This window comes from Suncus etruscus, chromosome 7 (assembly GCF_024139225.1).
Source record: "Suncus etruscus isolate mSunEtr1 chromosome 7, mSunEtr1.pri.cur, whole genome shotgun sequence".
Lineage (NCBI taxonomy): Eukaryota > Metazoa > Chordata > Mammalia > Eulipotyphla > Soricidae > Suncus > Suncus etruscus.
This window is the reverse complement of record NC_064854.1, coordinates 125,175,618-125,183,599: the sequence shown is the minus strand read 5'-3', so window position 1 is coordinate 125,183,599 and position 7,982 is coordinate 125,175,618.

Sequence of the window (7,982 nt, the reverse complement as noted above, 5' to 3'; positions counted from 1 at the left end):
TCAAACACTGCCCCCCAGTGTTTATCAGCAAAATAACAGGACTGGGCACTGGGGGCTAAGCACACTTACCAGTTCAGGAGACAACAAACGTCCACTAAATGTGAGGTCCCACACCAGACACTACAGGGAGAGAAAAGCTAGACAGCCATGTCCCTAAAATTAGGAGATTTGTGATAAAGTTAGAGAGACAGGTCCAAAATAGTAGGACCAGATGGAGAAGACATGCACTAGGAGGAGGGGCAAAAAACAGTTCAGCAAGAGTGCCTAGTGATGAAGTGACCATAACAGGCTGAGAATAGAGGCTACAGCCCTGTAGTGTGAATTTTTTAGTGCATCTGTGAGACCCGGGTTTCAATCTGCAGCATGACAAAAATAAATAAAACAAAAGACTGTAAATCTCATACTTAGGGACCATATTCCAGGGTAGACAGGGAAGAGTGCCCATGGGTGGGGTATATTGGGAGACACAGCTGTGTGGGGCCATGTTTGTGGAAAGATGCCGATGGCTGCCTCAGCAGGGGCCATACTAAGTAAAGAGCTAGCAGATGTTTCATGGTAATTAGCAGATGGGAAAGAGGATGGATCTGCTTTGTCAGCAGAATAAGTGGACACAGGAAACTTCCAGGCAACGAGAAGATTTTTATTGCAGGCCTGTGAGGCACAGGGATGTGAGAATGAAGAGGAAGAAACATATTTCAAAGCAGCAAAATTGGGGGCCGGAGAGAGAGCACAGGGAAGGGCGTTTGCCTGGCATTGAACCATTCCAGGATGGATGGTGGTTCAAATCCTGGCATCCCATATGGTCCCCCATGCCTGCAAGGAGCGATTTCAGAGCACAGAACCAGGAGTAACCCCTGAACACTGCCGGGTGTGACCCAAAAACAGAAACAAAACCCAAAAAACCAGCAAAGTTGAGAAGACAGAGGGTTGTTGCACAAAAAGTGAAGCAAAAAGAGATATTAAGATTTAGAGCCAGAGATTATTACTCCTACAAAAATAGAGATTAGAAAGAGAGCAGGTATTTATCTTTGTTTGTTTATTCTCCTTTATTTGGTTTCTGGGCTACATCTGGTGGTGCTAAAAGACTTATACCTGGTTCTATACTCCGGCATCACTACTGGTGAGCTCATGGAACCAAATAGGGTGGTGGGATCAAACCAGGGTTGAATGCATGCAAGTATAGCATATCCTACATGCTGTACTATCTCTCCAATTCCTTTTTTTTTTTTTGTGGTTTTTGGTCACACCCAGCTGTGCTCAGGGGTTACTCCTGGCTCCATGCTCAGAAATTGCTCCTGGAAGGCATGGGGGACCATATGGGACTCTGGGATTCGAACCGATGACCTTCTGCATGAAAGGCAAACACCTTACCTCCATGCTATCTCTCCGGCCCCTATTCCTAATTTTTTAAAAGCATGTTTCTACCCTTCCTAAGTGAATAATTTTGACTAGGTATATCATTTGTTAAAAGCTGGGGCCGGGCGGTGGCGCTAGAGGTAAGGTGCCTGCCTTGCCTGCACTAGCCTTGGATGGACCGCGGTTCAATCCCCCGGTGTCCCATATGGTCCCCCAAGCCAGGAGTGACTTCTGAGCGCATAGCCAGGAGTAACCCCTGAGCATCACCGGGTGTAGCCCAAAAACCAAAAAAAAAAAAAAAAAGTTAATAGAAATAGACAAGATGATCCTGAGGCATTCTGTAGTGTCAGAAAGTAAGTAAGTGCTCAAAAAGAAACCAAAAACACAATAATGGGAGCATGGCCAAAAGAGCCCTGAGCCCTGAGTGGCCATAGCTAGAATAATTTGAGCAACAAAATAAAGTTGTACTGAATTATAATTAAATTCTGTTTCATGAATACACACTTCTATAAGTAATTAAATAAGAAGTGGGAGTAAGTCAGTCTCCCATGCAGAAGAATGCCAAATAATTGAGGTACTCTCTCCTTGATGAAGAAAGCATAAATCCACACTGTGGTTGTACTGGACAGAGCCATCTCCCTTCAAATGACATAGAAGGGGGACCGGAGAGATAGCACAGCGCTAAGGCGTTTGCCTTGCACACGGCCAACCCGGGACGGACCTGGGTTTGATTCCTGGTATCCCATATGGTCCCCTGAGCTTACCAGAAGTGATTTCTGAGTATCGACTCAGAAGTAACCCCTCAACACTGCCAGATGTGCCCCCCAAAACAAACAAACAAAAAAGGCACTCTACAATTAATAAACTAGCATTGTTTAAAAAAATGACATAGTATGGGAAGAGAGAAAGAAAAGGAACTTGGGGCTAGAGTGATAGTACAGAGAGGTGGGTATTTGCCTTGCATGCAGCTGTCCTGGGCTCAATCCCCATACGATCTTCCAAGACCACCAGGAGTGATCCCTGATTACAAAGCCAGGAGTAAGCCCTGAGCACAGTCAGGTGTGCCCCTCTCCCCCCACCAAAAAAGGAAAGAGGAGCTTTATAGCGGAGAAACCTTATGCTACATTGTCAAGGTAGATAGCCCATCAGGAGAGATGAAGTCATGAAATTTTCCTATACATGGATGTGCATGGAATCTATTATGCTGAGTGAAATAAGTCAGAAGGAGAGAGACAGACGCAGAATAGTCTCACTCATCTATGGGTTTTTGTTTTTGTTTTTGTTTTTTTTTTTTTGGGTCACATCCAGCTGTGCTCAGGGGTTACTCCTGGTTCTACGCTCAGAAATCGTTCCTGGGAGGTTCGGGGGGACCACATGGGATACCGGGATTCGAACCACCATCCTTCTGCATGCAAGGAGGCCTTACCTCCATGCTATCTCTTTGGCCCCCTCATCTATGGGTTTTAAGAAAAATTAAAGATATTTGCAATAATTCTCAGAGACAAAAGAGATGAGGGCTGGAAGGTCCAGGTCACAATGTGAAGCTCACCACAAAGAGTGGTGAATGCAGTTAGAGAAATAACTACATTGACAACTATCATAATAATGTGAATGAATAAGGGAAGTAGAAAGCCTGTCTCAAATACAGGTGGAAAGGAGGGGAGGAGGGAGAGTTGGGACATTGATGATGGGAAGGTTTCACTGATGAGGGTGGGTGTTCTTTATATGACTGAAACCCAACTAGAATTATATTTGTAATCAAGATATTTAAATAAAAATATTAATAAAAGGTAGATAGCAATAATGTTGACATGCCAATAACATGAAGTTTTAATATGATATGATGAATATGGCACTTTACCTGTATGGTCCTCCTTCCTCAAACTCATAACCCTTGTCTAAATCTGAGAAAAAACAAACAACATCAGACACATCCCATTTGAGGGGCAGTCTAACAAAACGCCTGACCAGCACTCTTAAAACTGTCAAGGTCGGGGCCAGGCGGTGGCGCTAGAGGTAAGGTGCCTGCCTTGCCTGCGCTAGCCTTGGACAGACCGAGGTTCGATCCCCCGGTGTCCCATATGGTCCCCCAAGCCAGGAGCAACTTCTGAGTGCATAGCCAGGAGTAACCCCTGAGCATCACCGGGTGTGGCCCAAAAACTAAAAAAAAAACAAAAAAACAAAAAAACAACTGTCAAGGTCATCAAAACAAGGAAAATTCTGATTGTTAGAACCTAAGGAGACATGATGACTCAGTGTAATGTAGTGTCCTGGATACAATCCTGGAACAGACAAAAGACAGTAGGTAAAAATGAAGGAAATCTAAATAAAAATAGACTTAATCATCTTGCATCAATACTTGTGACTAGTAATTATGAATCAATATTGTGTCAAGAGTACCATACTGGTGTTAAGATGCCCACTGGCTGGGAGCTCTCTACTTTGCTCACAGTTTTTCATTAAATCAAAAACTATCCATGGGCCCGAAGAGATAGCACAGTGGTAGGGAATTTGCCTTGCAAGTTGCCGATCCAGGACCAAAGGTGACTCGAATCCCGGCATCCCATATGGTCCCTGAGCTTGCCAGGAGTAATTTTTTTTATTTTGTTTTGTTTTTGGTTCATATCTGGCAGTACTCAGTGGTTACTCCTGGCTCTATGCTCAGAAATCACTCCTGGCAGGCTCGGAGGACCATATGGGATGCCGGGATTTGAACTGTCCTTCTGTGTCTAAGGCAAACTCCTTACTACTGTGCTATCTCTCCAGCCCCAGCCAGGAATAATTTTTGAGCAGAAACCCAGGAGTAACCCCTCAGCACTGCCAGGTGTGGCCCCCAAACAAACAAACAAACATACAGACACAACAACAAAAACCTATCCTAAATTAAGTGTTGGTTTAAGAAAAAAGCCTAGTTATTTACCACTACATATTTTATATATATTATATATTGTTCCTGGGCCACACCTGGTGGCGCTCAGGGGTTACTCCTGGCTCTCTACTCAGAAATTGTTCTTGGCAGGCTTGGAGGACCATATGAAATGTCGGGGATTGAACCCGGGTTCGTCCTGTGTCAACCATGTGCATATCAAACACCCTACTGCTGTGCTATTACTCTGGTACCTATACTTTTTTTTTTTTGGTACCTATACTTTTTTAAGTATATATATATATAAATATATATATTTTTATATATATATATGTTTTATATTTGGGCCACACCTGGCCACACCTGGCAGCGCTCAGGGGTTACTCTTGGCTTTCTGCTCAGAAATTGCTCCTGGCAGGCACGGGGGACCATATGGAATGCCGGGATTCGAACCAACCAACTTAGGTCCTGGATCAGCTGCTTGCAAGGCAAACGCCGCTGTGCTCTCTCTCCGGCCCCCAAACTAGTCAACTTTAAAAGTGCCTTTTCACCTTGGACGGACCGCAGTTCGATCCCCCGGTGTCCCATATGGTCCCCCAAGCCAGGAGCAACTTCTGAGCACATAGCCAGGAGTAACCCCTGAGCGTTACTGGGTGTGGCCCAAAAACCAAAAAAAAAAAAAAAAAAAAAACTTTAAAAGTGCCTTTTCATTGTGAATTATCACTCCAAAAGTTGAGTTTATAAAATAGAAAATTTGATTTCAAAATATGACTCTTGAAATGAAAATTTAAAACTTAAAATTCTTTGGTCATGGCCGGAGAGGTGGCGCTAGAGGTAAGGTGTCTGCCTTGCAAGCGCTAGCCAAGGAAAGATCTCGACCTTGGTTCGATCCCCCGGCGTCCCATATGGTCCCCCCAAGCCAGGGGCAATTTCTGAGTGCTTAGCCAGGAGTAACCCGAGCATCAAACAGGTGTGGCCCAAACAACCAAACAAACAAACAAAAAATTTCTTTGGTTACTCTGACACAAAAGTCCTTGGATGCCCCGTGGTGAGGAAGCCATGGGAGAGAACATGATGACTGGGGTGACATAAACAGAGGAGCTAGCTTTCAGAGGCAATTCTTCAGGGAAAAAAAGTGCACCTTCAACCTCGCTGATACTTTAACCTGAGGACAACTGCATTTTGAGGTGTTTTATTGATCATTTGGAATATTGGGAGAAATTAATTACAGCCACATAGTAAATTGAGCAAATTAAAGGGAAGCAGGCATTCCTTTTAGGAAAAAATATTGTACAGGAGAATAAATAATTATAGTATATTGTTTAGCTCAGCAGTAACCAGCAGAATAGTGTAACACAGGATAGTGTAAACACTGAAGGTTCAGTTAACAAAGTTGTTATGTAATAAAAAATGGAGAAAATGAAAAAGGTGTCTTAAAGGTGTTAAATCTGTGACACAAGGAAGACAATAATGTCAAATAGTAGAAAATCAAGCAGTGGCTAAAGGTAGAAAGTAGTTTTGCTTTTAAGGAATAGGCTCAAGGAGAGGAAAACGTGCATCAAGAGACTTCCATTAAAATCATTTTTGGGACTGGAGAGGTAGCACAGCGGTAGGGTGTTTGCCTTGCACACAACTGATTGAAACAAATGGTGGTTCGATTCCTGGCATTCTATATGGTCCCCCATGCCTGCCAGGAGTGACTTCTGAGTGCAGGGCCAGGAGTAACCCCTGAGCACCGCCAGGCGTGACCCAAAATCTGAAAACAAAAAAAATCATTTTTGTTCGATAAAATCAAACCAAAACAAAACAAAATCTTTTAATAATGATTAATATTATTTAAAGTCTATGTGAAACTTTGTATACTTCTTTTGGGTTTGTTCTATTTGTGGATTCTGTGCTTCACTCTACTGAGCCCGAGGATTACTCCTGGTTCTGTGCTTAGGCAATCCAGGAGTAGCAAAGTATGTGAACCAAGTACAATATTAAAACAGGTTAAGGACCGGAGAGATAGCACAGCACTAGGGTATTTGCCTTGCATGCAGCTGATCCGTGACAGTTCCATTCCTGGCATCCCATATGTTCCCCCGAACTTGCCAGGTGTCATTTTAGAGCACAGAGCCAGGAGTAACCCCTGAGCATTGCCCAGTGTGGCCCCAAACCAATCAATTAATCAATAAATTGCTGGGGCCCAGAGTGATAACACAGCAGTAGGTTATTTGCCTTGCATGTGTCTTATCCAGGACGGACCTCTGTTTGATCCCCAGCATCCCATATGGTCCTCCAAGCCAGGGTATTTGCCTTGCATGTGTCTTATCCAGGACGGACCTCGGTTTGATCCCCGGCATCCCATATGGTCCTCCAAGCCAGCAGCAATTTCTGAGCGCAGAGCCAGGAGTAACCTCTGAGTGTCACCAGGTGTGGCCCCAAAACAAACAAACAAACAAACAAACTGCTTAAAAAAAAAACAGCCAAAAAAATACCCCCAGGGCCCGGAGAGATGGCACAGCGGCGTTTGCCTTGCAAGCAGCCGATCCAGGACCAAAGGGGGTTGGTTCGAATCCCAGTGTCCCAGATGGTCCCCCGTGCCTGCCAGGAGCTATTTCTGAGCAGACAGCCAGGAGTAACCCCTGAGCAGCGCCAGGTATGGCCAAAAAATCAAACCAAACCAAACCAAACAAAAAACAGGTTCAGCCACATGCAAAGTAAGTGCCTTAGCCCAGTATTATCTCTCTGGCCCTTGTCTGTATGTTTTGATAAGAATGAAGACACTTAGGGCCAGAGTAATAGTACAGTGAATAAAGGGTTGCACATGGCCAACCTGTACCCCATATGTTCCCGAGCCCACCTACTCAGTGATTCCTGAGTGAAGAGTCATGAATAAGCATTGAGCATTACAAGGTGTGGCCCCCAAACAAAAACAGAATAAAAAGACACATTCAATTTGCATGAGGCCAACCTGAGTTCAATCCCCAGCATTCTATGCAATCCCCACCAAGCTCACCAGGAGTGATCTCTGAGTGTAGAGCCAGGAGTGATCCATGACCACAGCCAGGTGTGGCCCAAAGACAAACAAAACGAAAAGATACACATTATTTTCCCACATTCCAAGAAAATCTAGTAATATCTGAAAGTGAGCATTGTCTCCAGGTGCAAGTCTCTAGGTCAGGGTGAGTAACATCTGAAAGGAGAACTCCATCTGCAACTATCAGTGACTATGATTCAGTGAGAATCAATAGTTAGGTATCAGGCAATGGTCCCAGGGTTCCTCACTAATGACTCATTAAAAAAAAGTATAAGAAGTATAAGATAGACTCTATTCCATTTCTCCAAGACCACCTTCTTTTTAATTTGTTTTGTTCTGGTTTGGAGTCATACCTAGCAGCATTCAGGGCTTACTCCTGGCTCTGCACTCAGAAATCACTGATAGTTTGATTCAGGGAATCAAATGTGGTGCTGGGGATCAAATCTGGCGTGGCCAAATGCAGGCAAACACCCTACCCTTTAGACTATCAATCCAGCCCCTCCAAGACCTTCTGATTGCGTTCTAGTCAAACTGCCTAGAATGACCTGACACTATCTCTTCTCAAGTTAGAATGCCCAAGTCAATGGACAGTGAAGGTTTGAGTGGAGGGTGTCTTCATTCATGCTGAGGAATTGTACTGAAGGCCATGCTACCCAGAGGAAGGGCAGTTTGTCTGCCCTATATGAGTGTAGCAGAAGCCAGCCTATTTGAAGCCAGGACTCCTCCTGGTTGGATAAA